Source organism: Nerophis ophidion, linkage group LG14, assembly GCF_033978795.1.
Source record: "Nerophis ophidion isolate RoL-2023_Sa linkage group LG14, RoL_Noph_v1.0, whole genome shotgun sequence".
Taxonomy (NCBI): Eukaryota; Metazoa; Chordata; class Actinopteri; order Syngnathiformes; family Syngnathidae; genus Nerophis; species Nerophis ophidion.
In genome coordinates this window covers 40939968-40955711 of record NC_084624.1, presented here as the reverse complement: position 1 = coordinate 40955711, position 15744 = coordinate 40939968, and the positions used below count along the sequence as shown (strand labels likewise).

Here is a 15744-nt window from a genome sequence, read left to right as displayed (position 1 = left end):
GATTGACAACACTAAAATGGCCCTAGTTAGTGAATGTGAGTGTGAATGTTGTCTGTCTATCTGTGTTGGCCCAGTGATAAGGTGGCGTCTTGTCCAGGTTGTACCCCGCCTTCTGCCCGAATGCAGCTGAGATAGGCTACAGCTACCCCCGTGACCCCGAACGGGACAAGCGATAGAAAATGGATGGATGCATTGTTTGTATCCTTAATTCATTCATACATAATTCCTGTCAGCTTGTGGACTTTGGGGTGTTTGTTTTCCCGAGATGCAAGAAAAATTGGATCGGATATGGCTTGGAGGTAAATACATGATTTTATTTCAACTCTAACAAAAGGTACAAAACTAAAGGCGCGCACAAAGGGGGAGAACAAACTTGACTAATTGAACAAAAACTAGCACTTTGGCAAAAAACTATGAACATGAAACAAATAAACACTTGCTGTGACAAAAATAAACAAAACTCACGTGGCAAGAAACAAGCAACAAAAAAAAACTATGGCAGCATGATAATGGCATGAGTAGTAAGGATATCAGATAGCGTGGGCGTCAAGGAGGTAATGTCGCCAGACCGACTGCCTGGCAACTGCAAGCTTAAATAATATCAACCTGATTAGTGACAGGTGCGCGAGTGCAAAACGTGAGACAGGTGAAACTAATGAGTAGTCATGGAAACAAAACAAGCAAGAGTGCACAACCAGGAACTAAAAAGAGTCCAAAAAACAAACAAAAACATGATCAACAGACATGACAACTCCCTTCCAATAAATAACAGAAATATAGGAAATTCCACCTGCAGTGTCTAATATCCAATATTCATTTCATAGCCACACTGGTTAATTTTGTTTTCCTTTTGCCAAAAGTTACTGAATTGATTTCAACCAACCAAATTGTTTCGGAGCATATCATTCTAACAAAAAAAAGAAAAAGATGTCATCCCTGAATCGTAATGAGACAAATCATGTCCACGCTTGTCACTGTAGTGTGTTTGAGTGCGTGTGGGTATGTGTGTGTTAAATGTGTGTGTGTCAGTGAGTGTAAAGAAGAAAAAAAAAAAAACAGGTCATTTGGATGGTGTGAAAAAAAAGATCAAGTTGTCACCTTAGGCTTTGAGCACTGATACAACTCAGACAGGCTAATTCATGCACACACTGCTGCTGCAGGCTCTTTTGCTGGTGCTGTCATCACTTTGTGTGTGTGTGTGTGTGTGTGTGTGTGTGTGTGTGTGTGTGTGTGTGTGTGAGAGAACACAGCTCCTCACTCGTTGTGTTTATGAGGTGATAAAAGCAGCAGGGGACACGTTTTGTTCAACTGGAAGGAGCTCAACTTTCTCATCTACAAGAGTTGAAGTCAAAGAGTCAAAGTCGGACTGCAGGTAGTCATTCATAGCTTGTCCACAATTGGCATGGCGAACATGAATCCAACAATGCAGCTCTCAATTAAGACGACCGCAACCCAGTAGGCAGAGGTGGGTAGTAACGTGCTACATTTACTCCGTTACATCTACTTGAGTAACTTTTTGGGATAGATTGTACTTGTAAGAGTAGTTTTAATGCAACATACTTTTACTTGAGTATATTTATGGAGAAGAAACGCTACTTTTGGTCTGCTCCATTTATCTACATTCAGCTCGCTACTCGCTACTGATTGGTATCGATCTGTGAATGCACGTTTTGTTTTGTTTAGTCGGACTGACCTTCAAAGTAGGATCCATCACATTCCTGCGTTTCACCAATCAAATGCAGTCACTGGTGACGTTTGACTCCAAATTCACCAATCAAAAAGAACCAGGCGGTCACATGATTAACTGCACATTTGTATTTTTATTTTTATAAACCGTTATTTATAAATTTCACCATTCATCTTAAAACTCATCTGTATACTCTAGCCTTTAAATAGACCTCCTTTTTAGACCAGTTGATCTGCCGCTTCTTTTCTTTCTCCTATGTCCCCCCCTCCCTTGTGGAGGGGGTCCGGTCCGATGACCATGGATGAAGTACTGACTGTCCAGAGTCGAGACCCAGGATGGACCGCTCGTCGGGACCCAGGATGGACCGCTCGCCTGTATCGGTTGGGGACATCTCTACGCTGCTGATCCGCTTGAGATGGTTTCCTGTGGACGGGACTCTCACTGCTGTCTTGGAGCCACTATGGATTGAACTTTCACAGTATCATGTTAGACCCGCTCGACATCCATTGCTTTCGGTCCCCTAGAGGGGGGGGGTTGCCCACATCTGAGGTCCTCTCCAAGGTTTCTCATAGTCAGCATTGTCGCTGGCGTCCCACTGAATGTGAATCCTCCCTGCCCACTGGGTGTGAGTTTTCCTTGCCCTTTTGTGGGTTCTTCCGAGGATGTTGTAGTCGTAATGATTTGTGCAGTCCTTTGAGACATTTGTGATTTGGGGCTATATAAATAAACATTGATTGATTGATTGATTGATTTACAAACAAATAAAAAAATAAAAAAAATAAACGATCACTGCTCCTTCTTGCTGCTTGTTGTCACTTCTTCTGCAGCCGAGTAGTCGCAAGAAAGATCACTAGCGCCCTCTACCACCAGGAGGCGGGAGTCATTTAATGACTCATATTTGACACACGCAGCTACGGCATATTAATGAAAAATAGCTGCTTACTGTACTTTTTAGAATATTCAATAGCTTTGACCTTAAATCCTACTGAATACCTCTTAATTTTCTTCTCTTTATGCGATTTCAAATTATTTAAATCAGCTTCCTCTATTTTGAAAATGATGACAAGGGAAGTGTCACTCGTGACGTGACGAGTTTGACCCGGTGGAAATTCTAGACATGTGCTAGTAAAAATAATATTCTGCGAAACGAGTTTGACCCGGCAGTAGTTCTAGGCGCTAATACAAATTATATTTTGCGAAACAAACTTGATCCGGCAGTAATTCTAGGCAGGCGCATACTATATACCCGGCAGCAATTCAGGGAAGTACGGTATGTGGAACCGGATGAATGTGATATAATGTGCTTCAGAGGAAACTGGGTATTGGTTAACGTAACTGTATAAAAGGGGGGGATTCACAACGTGTATACTTTTTTCCATTAACTTTTTGAGATATGTTTAATTTAGTATAATTTTTTTTAATTTTCTTGATAAAATTGTATTTTTTTTTGTGTGAAATATTAATATTGCCATTGAGCACAGGATTGTTCACTGCATCGTATATGGAACCATGTTGCATCAGAGAATAAGTGCCGTATTTTTCGGACCAATGGTCTACTTTCGATCTATTTTCATAAATAAGACACACACGATTATAGGGCGCATTAAAGGAGTCTTTTTTTTTTTCTAAATGGAAAACCCTTCCTTTGTGGTATAACATGTAATCAATCAATGTTTATTTAAATACCCCTAAATCACAGGTGTCTCAAAGGGCTGCACAAGCCACAACAACATCCCCGGTTCAGATCCCACATAATGGCAAGGAAAAACTCACAACCCAGTGGGACGACAATGAACATGACTATGAGAAACCTTGGAGAGGACCGCAGATCTGGGTGACCCCCCCACCATAATATTGTGAAAGTCCAGTCCATAGTGGATCTAACATAATAGTGAGAGTCCAGTCCATAGTGGGGCCAGCAGGAGACCATTCCAAGAGGGGACGGGTCAGCAGTGCAGAGATGTCCCGGAACCGGTGCACAGTTGAGCGGTCCACCCCGGTTCCCGACTCTGGACAGCCAGCACTTCATCCATGGCTACCGGAACTGTGACCCCCTTCCACAAAGGAGAGGGGGGCAGAGCATATCAATTGATTGATTGATTGAAACTTTTATTAGTAGATTGTACAGTTCAGTACATATTCCGTACAAATGACCACCAAATGGTAACACCCGAATAAATTGTTCAACTTGTTTAGGTCGGGGTCCACGTAAATCAATTCATGGTAAACCAAGGTAAACCTTCCACTACTGGGACTTGGGCGTGGATTGTTTTCCAGAGGTGCAAAGCGAAATTTGGAGCGGGCAAGGTGTGAGGGTAAAGACATTTTTTTTTTTAACTACACAGGAACAAACAAAAGGCGCTCTAAGCAGAGGTACAAAAACTCAACTATGAAATAAAACTATCGCAAAGGAAAAACTATGAACATAAAACAAAACACTTGCACAATGGCATGAATAAAAAAAAACTTACTTGGAAAGAGACAAGGGGCATGGATGGGGAGAGTGTGATCATGGGTGATAGATGGTGATGTTGCCAGGCTGACTACCTTGCAACTGTGGCTTAAATAATACTGTGGTGATTAGTGAAAACAGGTGCGTGACATGGGGACAAGGTGGAAAAATAATGGGTTGCTTTGGTGACAAAACCAACAAAAGTGCACAAAGAGTCCAAAAACAAAACATGATCACACAGACATGACAAAACCATGGTAAATGAACTGGTCTAAAAAAAAAATTATGTAATGTAATGATGGTCAAATTGTTGCATAGGTTATGTTTTACAGATCATCATTAAGGTGTTTTCTGTTTGGTGAGGCCTTTAATCCCAGGATTAAAAGCCTGGGATTAATTACCACCACCATGCCTACCATCAAGCATGGTGGTGGTAGTAGTATTATGCTCTGGGCCTGTTTTGCTGCCAATGGAACTGGTGCTTTACAGGGCGTAAATGGATTACTTGCAATTTCTTCAGGACAACCTAAAATCATCAACCCCGAGGTTGGGTGTTCCAACAAGACATTGACCCCAAACACACATCAAAAGTGGTAAAGGAATGGCTAAATCAGTCTAGAATGAAGGTTTTAAAATGGCCTTACCAAAGTCTTGACTTAAACGTGTGGACAATGCTGAAGAAACAAGTCCATGTCAGAAAACCAACACATTTAGCTGAACTGCCCCCATTTTGTTAAGAGGAGTGGTCAATAATTCAACCAGAAGCTTGTGGATGGCTACCAAAAGCTCCTTGTTGCAGTGAAACTTGCCAAATATTAACATTTCTTTTATGTATACTTTTGACCCGGCATATTTGGTCACATTTTCCGTTTACCCATAATAAATTCATAAAAGAACCAAACTTCATGAATGTTTTTTGTGTTGCAGAAATGATTGGAAACGCAAGACAGCCATGACATTACGTCCTTCACAAGTGTATGTAAACTTTTGACCAAGACTGTATATACGGCTTTTCACTTTTTGCGGCTCCATTTTTTGTATTTTTAATCCGATATGGCTCTTTCAACGTTTTGGGTTGCTGACCCAAACTGTCCGGGATAAATTGCAAAGACTGGTTTCAAACATGCACTCGAAAAATACCAAATGAGATCAGACGCATAAGTTTCAACATTAAAATTCCCCACATGAATTCATCCTCTGCACAGTGAAGAGATGAAAAGACACTTTGACAAAAGAGCGTGGTATTTTCATTAGAAAAGCTCCATTAAGGGATTCAGATGGCGTGTGATGCATCATGGGTAAATGCTCCGTTTTCTAATAACACCTGCAACCAGCGATGCTCATGAAGATTTAGATGGCAGTGAGAGTCGTCTGCGTGTTTTATCACAAAAAAAGACGACTTTCCCGAGGTGAATTCATTACTTTTAGTCAACCACTGGAAAGTTCTTTGCCAGGCAAAACAAGCAAAACAACAAAAAAAAATACAATTCGTCTTTTTCTCTGTAACAGGAAAATATTAAATAAAATTTAAAATTTAAGTTGTTGAAGCGCCTCCACATTTAATTCCTCCAGTCAACTTGAGTTTTTTTTGTCCACTGAAAGAGCAAAGTTAAAAACTTCACTGAAAAGTTGTCACATTTGTCAACAAACATTGCAGCTAAACTCACTTTTCTGATGCGTTGCTCACGCTGGTAAAGATCACATGACCAGACAAATTGATCTTAATATGCGAGACGTATCCAGTATTATTTCTTATTAATTTAAATGATTTTTCACCCCAAAACTGATGGAAAATGTCATACACTGTACACAATTGTGTTTTAAATTAAACTAGTCCTAAGTAGAGATGTCCGATAATGGCTTTTTTGCCGAGATCCGATATTGTCCGACTCTAAATTACCGATTCCGATATGAACCAATACCGATATATATACATATATATATATATATATATATATATATATATATATATATATATATATATTAAAAATGCGCGGATAGGCAATTAAATCATCCGCAACCGCATCACCAAAGTCATCATCCACCCGCCGTCCACCCGAACCGACATTTAATCAGAACCGTACCCGCCCGCCAACCGCCCGCTGAAATACATCAGAGGTCTGCCGCCTTTACCACTCACAGAGCTATTTAAACCTGTTTCACAGAGTAATGAAAACGATTGGAACCGCTAAAGTTCTCGCGACTATCCAATAGCCTTCATCCTGATGACAACAATATGGGCGTGCTGTGAAGCCATTGCCTTTGACACCTTCAACAACATGTATAAACCGATTGTTAGCCCGGCAACATGTTGTGTGCAGCTTCCGCAATCACACGTACGAGATTGAAAGGCATACTGGGTGACACAGAGTACACTAATGGTTGTGATATAAACAATTTTAACACTCTTAGTAATACGCGCCACGCTGTGAAGCCACACAATACAAGATTGACAAACACATTTCGGGAGAACATCCTCATAGTAACACAACATAAACGCAACACAACAAATACCCAGAATCCTTTATATCCGTGACACTCCTGAATATATTTTACACCCCCGCACACCCAAACCCGCCCACCTTACCGACGCACGGGGGGGTGGCGGGGTTTGCTGCTAGCGGGATGTATAAAATAGTCAGAGTGTCACGGATACAAAGGATTCTGGGTATTTGTTGTGTTGCGTTTATGTTGTGTTACTGTGAGGATGTTCTCCCGAAAAGTGTTTGTCATTCTTGTATTGTGTGGCTTCACAGCATGGCGCATATTACTAAGAGTTTTAAAATTGTTTATATCACAACTATTAGTGTACTCTGTGTCACCCAGTATGCCTTGCAGTCGTGTGTGTGTTGCTGCGGAAACCACACACAACATGATGCTGGACTGACAAGCAGATCGCACGTGTTGTAGAGGGCGACACAGTCAATGACTTCATAGCACGCCCTAATACTTATTATCTGGGTGACTGCCGGCAGTCATTCTAGGGAATAACAGCGTCTCTTATTGTCTTCTTCGCTTTGTGACACGGATCCTAAATGGCTCTTTGAATGGCAAAAGATACCGAACCCAGAACCATGCATATCAAATATTTCCGGATGGTTCAACCACCAACCGCCCGAATTTAATTAAAATCAGTTTTTTCGTCATGTCACCCGCCCGACCCGCGGTTTATCCGCGGATGAGACCGCAAACCGCACATCTCTAATATATATATATATATATATATATATATATATATATATATATATATATATATATATTGTGATCATGTTTTTTTTTAGTCATGTTCGGTTTAGTTTTTGGACTCCTTGTGCACTTTTGTTTGTATTGTCACCATAGCAACCCATTCGTTTTCACCTGTCCTCATGTCACGCACCTGTCTCACGTTTTGCACTCGCACACCTGTTTTCACGAATCATGTCTATTATTTCAACCGAAGGTTGCCAGGGAGTCAGCCAGGCGACTTCACCCTTACTCACGTTATGCCATGCTTCCTCTACTTCATGCCATGCCTTGTCTGTCGCTCATACTGTCCATAGTTTACGTCCTGTCCATGCCACGTAAGTTTTTGGTTTTTATGTTATCGAGTTTTGCTTTTTGTCCATAGTTCTGCCTTTGTGTTAGTTTTTGTTTTCTTTAGTCAAGTTTGTTCTCTCCGCCATTGTGCACACCTTTTGTTTGCTTCCTTTTTTTGTAGTTTGTTAGCGTTATAAATAAATATGTACTTACATTCACGTCTTGCCCGTGCCAACTTTCCTTTGCCTTCCGGAAAAACAAACCCCAAAGTCCATGCATTGACACAGTCGTGGAATTAACACATTTTTATGCCTAATTTAGTTGTGATGCCTCGCTGGATGCATTAAACAATGTAACAAGGTTTTACAAAATAAATCAACTCAGGTTATGGAAAAAAAATGCCAACATGGCTCTGCCATATTTATTATTGAAGTCACAAAGTGCATAATTTTTTTTTAACATGCCTCAAAACAGCAGCTTTGAATTTGAGACATGCCCTCCCTGAGAGAGCATAAGGAGGTTGAGGTGGGCGGGGTTGGGGGCGGGGGTTTAGGGGATTGTGGGGGGGTGTATATTAAAGTGTCCCGGAAGAGTTAGTGCTGCAAGGGGTTATGGGTATTTGTTCTGTTGTTTTTTATGTTGTGTTACGGTGCGGATGTTCTCCCGAAACGTGTTTGTCATTCTTGTTTGGTGTGGGTTCACAGTGTGGCGCATATTTGTAACAGTGTTAAAGTTGTTCATAAGGCCAACATTAATATGACCTGTATGGCTGTTGACCAAGTATGGCTTGCATTCACATGTGTTCGTGAAAAGTCGTAGATAATATGTGATTGGGCCGGCACACAAAGGCAGTGTCCTTAAGGTTTATTGGCACTCTGCACTTCTCCCTACATCCGTGTACCACTCCGTACAGCGGCGTTTTTAAAAGTCATACATTTTACTTTTTGAAACCGATACTGATTATTTCCGATATTACATTTTTAAGCATTTATCGGCCGATAATATCGACAGTCCGATATTATCACTTAATGAGCAAAGCTAACAACCCCACTGCAAAGTTGTCACATTTGTCAACAAACATTGCAGCTAAACTCACTTTTCTGATGCGTTGCTCAGGCCGGTAAAGATCACATGACCAGACAAATCGTGCATAATATGCGAAACATATCCAACATTACTGGATATTCATTTGAATGTTTTCCAGGTCATTTTCCACCCCAAACCATCATTATAGCACTTGTATACGTTTTAAACCCAGGATGGACCGCTCGTCGGGACCCAGGATGGACCGCTCGCCTGTATCGGTTGGGGACATCTCTACGCTGCTGATCCGCTTGAGATGGGTTCCTGTGGACGGGACTCTCACTGCTGTCTTGGAGCCACTATGGATTGAACTTTCACAGTATCATGTTAGACCCGCTCGACATCCATTGCTTTCGGTCCCCTAGAGGGGGGGGTTGCCCACATCTGAGGTCCTCTCCAAGGTTTCTCATAGTCAGCATTGTCACTGGCGTCCCACTGAATGTGAATTCTCCCTGCCCACTGGGTGTGAGTTTTCCTTGCCCTTTTGTGGGTTCTTCCGAGGATGTTGTAGTCGTAATGATTTGTGCAGTCCTTTGAGACATTTGTGATTTGGGGCTATATAAATAAACATTGATTGATTGATTGATAAAAAATGTTTGCGCCTCCAGACCGATTACTTGGGAGAGTGGCTGTGCCAGCAACCATGGGGGTTCCTGGTTCAATCCCCACCTTTATACCAGCTTCTTCACATCCGTTGTGTACTTGAGCAAGACACTTCACCCTTGCTCCTGATGAGCTGTGGTTCGGGCCTTGCATGGCAGCTCCCTCCATCAGTGTGTGAATGTGTGTGTGTGAACGGGTGAATGTGGAAATAGTGTCAAACTGGTTTGAATACCTTGAAAGTAGAAAAGCGCTATACAAGTACAACCCATTTACCATTTGTGGTCCAATATATCTTTAAACAGTTTGGGTTGCCGACCCCTGTCTTAACGGCCATCACAGTAAAAGTTAGATAACAGTTTGGTATGAAAAAAAAAAAAATCGCAATTTTTTGGAAAAGCTACAGCGAAATCATGCCGCAACAATGAGAAAAAAACAAAAACCCTGTGAAATCCGGCAGAGACTGACGCTTACAGGCACCACAACTGTTGCCTCCGAGCAGACGGCTGCAGTTTGTCACACTCGTGTCTGCCAAGAGGCGAAAAAGCCCCCAAGTGCTAACAAAGCAACAGATGCACTCGCAATGTGTCGCTTCCAACGAATTAACACACACTGCGCGTTTTAGTTTACTTTGTCATAGACACTCTAGTCTACAAGCATCATCTGCATAAAAACCAGGGGTGTGCAGGCCTGCAGGTCATTTTTTTAACAGCCCCGCGGCACATTTCAAAAATTCGAATGAACATTACTCTCCCTTGTGGAGGGGGTCCGGTCCGATCCGGTGGCCATGTACTGCTCGCCTGTGTATCGGCTGGGGACATCTCTGCGCTGCTGATCCGCCTCCGCTTGGGATGGTTTCCTGCTGGCTCCGCTGTGAACGGGACTCTCGCTGCTGTGTTGGATCCGCTTTGGACTGGACTCTCGCGACTGTGGATTGAACTTTCACAGTATCATGTTGAACTTTCACAGTATCATGTTAGACCCGCTCGACATCCATTGCTTTCGTCCTCTCCAAGGTTCTCATAGTCATCATTGTCACCGACGTCCCACTGGGTCATTATTGTCACCGACGTCCCACTGGGTGTGAGTTTTCCTTGCCCTTATGTGGGCCTACCGAGGATGTCGTAGTGGTTCGTGCAGCCCTTTGAGACACTAGTGATTTAGGGCTATATAAGTAAACATTGATTGATTGATTGATAAAAGAGCAAACAGGTGAAATGTAACAAGAAAACGTTGCAATATTTACTCTAATAAAACAAAGCTGCCATGCAGGCTGTTTCTTTCTTTGAAAAATAATAATGAATCAAAAATCAGTATCATTATGAATTATTGACCTCCAATTACGTCACATTAAATATTCAACTTTGAGATATTTTTTGGGGGGGAAAATGTTGCATATTTTGTGTTTGCCATATAAAGAACTAAGCTGCTTTTTAAAAACATTTTTAAAGAAGGGCCTACAATAAACAAACAAAACACATAAACAACAATGAAACGTATAATTGACGGATAGATCTGAAGATGATCTCAAGATTATTTTGTTAAAAGTAAACAGTAAAAATATATATATATCATTAATTGTTCAACACTTTAATGAGTAGGACCCCTGTGATGAGGTGGCGACTTGTCCAGGGTGTAGTCTGCCTTCCGCCCAATTGTAGCTGAGATAGGCTCCAACACCCCCATAACCCCGAAAAGTGATAAGCAGTTAAAAATGGATGGATGGATGAGTAGGACCCTTTTGGATCCCCAATAATTTTAGCGTGATTTGATTTGAAGTGTCATTGCTCAAAAAATAATTAAAATCAATGGTGTTATGAGTTATTGACCTTTTTAAGGCTCCAATTATTATATCTTGTCAAATATTCCACCTAAAAATTTCATTGGATGAAAATATTGTATATTTTGTGTTGTTTTCCATTAAAAAAAGAGGTTTTTATTCGACGAAAAGAGCATACAATTTAAATCTTTAAAAATGTTATATTGACAGATGGACCTAATGTCGATCTAGATATTTCAACCTATGATGATGACTATGAGAAACCTTGGAGAGGACCAGGGGACCGAAAGCAATGGATGTCGAGCGGGTCTAACATGATATTGGGAAAGTCCAATCCATAGTGGATCTAACATAACGGTGAGAGTCCAGTCCAAAGTGGATCCAATATAGCAGCGAGAGTCTCGTCCAAAGTGGAGCCAGCAGGAAACCATCCAAAGCGGAGGCGGATCTGCAGCGCAGAGATATGCCCAACCAATACATAGGCGAGCGGTCCATCCTGGGTCCCGACTCTGGACAGCCAGTACTTCATCCATGGCCACCGAACCTGTGTCCCCCCCTCTCCACAAGGGAGAGGGGGACGGAGGAGAAGAAAAGAAACGGCAGATCAACTGGTCCATGAATTGATTAACGGGGAACCCGACTTAAACAAGTTGAAAAACGTATTCGGGTGTTACCATTTAGTGGTCAAATGTACAGAATATGCACTCCATCCATTCTCTACCGCATGTCCCTTTTGGGGTTGCGGGGTGTCTTTGAAGCCGATCTCAGCTGTATTTGGGCGGAAGGCGGGGTACATCCTGGACAAGTCGCCACCTCATCGCCCATATGTACTGTACTGTGCAATCAACTAATACAAGTTTCAATCAATCAATCAAATTCATTTAAATGTTTCACTTTCGCATATTTTGATATTTTGGCCCTGCGATGAGTTGGCGACTTGTCCAGGGTATACACCGCCTTCCGCCCGATTGTAGCTGAGATAGGCGCCAGCGCCCCCCGCCACCCCAAAAGGGAATAAGCGGTAAAAAATTCGATGGATGGATGGATATTTTTATATTTCAGCTTGTTTTTTTTTTAGATCCAAATATTGTATTTACAGTTGTTTTTTTTTTTTCCGTTTCCCATCTTTCTGTTTTATTCTTCAGTTTTAGACTTATGGCCCATTTTTCGAGTTGAGCACGTGCGAGGAGCGTAGATTCATGACAGGCTGCTCAGCACAATTGCCAGTCATATAAATGATGCCAGTTCAAACAGCACTGTAGAACCACAGTGACTATTTATGCCAAATTATGCACTTCACAGCCAAGCTTTATAATTCCTATTCCCGCATGGCACCGTGAACGCCACGCAGCGCACGCGCAGTAATCCGCTTGCCAATTGGAATGATGGCGTCCAGCTCTGCAGGCGCTCCTTCTGGAGCTCACACAAACAGTTGGCAAATGCTAAAAATGAACATGCATCTCTTTAAAGTTGGAAATTAAGCACATGTTAATGTTAGCATGGACAACCAAGTAAGATGCTATCACTCCCTTGAAGAACTTGGAAAGTGTCATGATCCGTGGTCCGGATCATGTTTTGTTTTGTTCCGTTAGTTTTGGACTCCATTAGTTACTGTTTTTTTTGCACCCTTGTTTGTTTTAGTTTCCATGGTTACTTATTATTTCCACCTGTCTCTGATTAGTGTTCGCCCGTTCACTTGCTGATTTACGTACAATGTGCATCGATTAGCACGGCATGCTAATCAATGCTAACATGCTATTTAGGCTATCTGTATGTACATATTGCACCGTTATGCCTCATTAGTAGCTATATTTGCATCCAGCCTTTCCCTCCACCCACATTTAATGCCAAACAAACACTTACCAATCGATGGATTTAAGTTGCTCCAGTGTCAAGAGATGCGAAAGTCCCTCGTTTGATCCGCACATTTTACCGGCGATGCTACGACAGACATGGCACAGAGACGAATGGATACCCTGCGACACTCGAAGCAGATGCATTTCCAACGATAAAGTCAACGAAATCACAAAGGGGAGTTTTGTTGATGTTATTGACTTATGTGCTAATCAGACATATTTGGTCACGGCATGACTGCCAGCTAATCGATGCTAACATGCTATTTAGGCTAGCTGTATGTACATTTGAAACTATATTTTCATCCAGCGTTTCCCTCCAACCAAATTTAATGCCAAACAAACACTTACCAATTGACGGATTTAAGTTGCTCCAGTGTCAATGCGAAAGTCCTGATCGGTTGGTCTGCACATTTTACGGGCGATGCTAAGGCAGACACGGCCGAATAGCGTCAATAGCTATTTGCTCAATAGCTTCAGTTTCTTCTTCAATTTCGTTTTTGCTATCTGCCTCAATACTCCAACCATCCGTTTCAATACATGCGTAATCTGTTGAATCGCTTAAGCCGCTGAAATCCGAGTCTGAATCCGAGCTAATGTCGCTATATCTTGCTGTGGTATCCGCCATGTTGTTTGTATTGGCATCACTGGGTGACGTCACAGGAAAATGCACGGTGGCTTCGCAGATAGCGAAAATCAAGCATTTTAAAGCCTTTTTTTGGGATATTCCGAGACGGGTAAAATTTTGAAAAAAACTTTGAAGAATAAAATGAGCCACTGTGAACTAATTTTTATTGGTTGTAACCCTTCTGAAATTGTGAACATGTTCCCCTTTAAACCTGCCTTTGCCAGTCAGTCGCACGGCGTCATCCTGTCACCACAAGGTTTTCGGAGCTTACTGCGGGGGTTCGTTCTCCCAAAATGCAGACGGACCACTCCGGACACGGCGTTCAGGTAGGAACATGATTTTTTATTTGCTTCATGCATCCTGCTACGTAAGTTGTTTGTTTCATGCCAAAGTTACGCGATTATTTCTTGTCCATAGTCCATGCTAAGTGTTAGCTTTAGCTTCGAGTGCGATCAGGCACGTTGTTCTGTCGGCTTGTTTTCTGTTATTTTTACCTCTTTGAGTTTTGATGATTAAATCATATTCCTACCTGCACGGCATGTCCGGAGTGGTCTGTCTGCAGTTCGGGAGAATGAACCCCGCAGTAAGCTCCGAAAACCCCGTCGTGACAGAATGACACCATGACGACTGACCGGCAAAGGCAGGCTTAAATAATGCCTCTGATTAGTGCTCAGGCTGCAGGTGAGCGGGCGAACTCTAATCAGAGACAGGTGGAAATAATAAGCAACCATGGTAACTAAAACAAACAAGGGTGCACAAAACAGGACCTAATGGAGTCCAAAACGAACAGAACATAACAAAACATGATCCGGACCGTGGATCATGACAGAAAGTGTCGTTTGTGAATTTGGATTTTAATTGCACAGGTGAGTGTTACGGCGCACAACCAGTCTGTTTTTCCCTCTTCTGCGGGAGCACCTAGAAGCTCCGCTGTGCGTGCCGCCAGACACGCCCCAGTCTCCGCCGCAGCTGTAGGCAATCGGCAATCAACGCACCTGGGTTTAATGAAGGACGACAGGATATAGAGCCTCGCCGCTGACTTCTCTTCGTCGGAACATAGCTCTGTTCGCCATAAGCTTCGCGTCTCTGACTTCCCTCCTGATCTCGCTCGTTTGCTTGTTCCCTTGTATCTTTTTCCTGATCCCATTTTTGTCTCTTGTTTTCCCCCACAGTCCCTCGTGTTTTAGCTTCCACTGTGCGCCCACGCTGCTGCCTTTCCCTCCTGGACCTTGTTTGCTCTCCCCAATCCTTGACCCCTGTTTTGGACATCCTGGACTTCTCCATCCTGCCTACAACCCCGCTTGGACCTCAGACCTTTTGGCTTCTTCCCCTTCGGACTTGGACGCTGTACATCCAACACGCACTTCAACAAACCTTACGGTATGTACATACGGTTAATTTCCACACATAGTTTTCCATTCAAACACAAAGTAGCATACACACTCCATACAATCATCAAGCACTCAATAAATCTGTTGAGATTGATCCATTGTTGTCGGGCCGTCTCCTTCCCCGGTCCTTACATAACAGTGAGTTGAATTTTTCCCAGGGTAGGCGCATGAATCATAAGGAAAGACGGGAACTGTGCATTTATTGTGTGCTCGCTCAAGAAAGCGCGCCTGCTCATTGGCGCTCATGGTGCTTGTAAGCAGGAGTCGTAATCTAAAACTTGGCTGTTGAAATGCATAATCTGGCATAATTAGTCTCTGCAGTTCTGCAATTTGTCAGTGCTGTTTAAAACTGCCTTCACGTCCCATTGCCAACATTTCTTTCACTGACAATTGCAAGGCGTAGTTCATATAAATTTGGTTTAAACTGAAGTAGCTCCCAAGTTTTATGAAGGCAACGTGATGGGGACTTGCTCAAGTCTGTCATGAGTCCTTGTCCCTCTCAGTTGATGGCAGTCATCCAAGCTAAAACACAAACAAACAGCCAAAAGTCGGAATCTGGAAAAAAGATGTTGAATCTGAAAAGGAAAGCTGCAAAACCAAATAAGAATAAAACATTTGGTGAACGATAAAGATTTCAATTTGAAAAACAATACATTAGTTCAATTATCAAAATATATGAAAGTGAAAAATAAAAATAACACATAAACTAAAAAAATATATAAGTGTGAATCAAAATGATATTGAACTTGAACTT

General features: G+C 42.3%; 1 long non-coding RNA gene across 1 annotated transcript; it reads left to right on the top strand.

Moving 5' to 3' along the window:
• The first annotated feature begins 1179 nt into the window (after positions 1-1179).
• On the top strand, positions 1180-15497 carry LOC133568683 (uncharacterized). Its single transcript, XR_009809646.1, has 3 exons — positions 1180-1465; positions 5067-5114; positions 14772-15497. It is a non-coding gene; the product is annotated as an uncharacterized LOC133568683 (long non-coding RNA).
• The last annotated feature ends 247 nt before the right edge of the window (positions 15498-15744 follow it).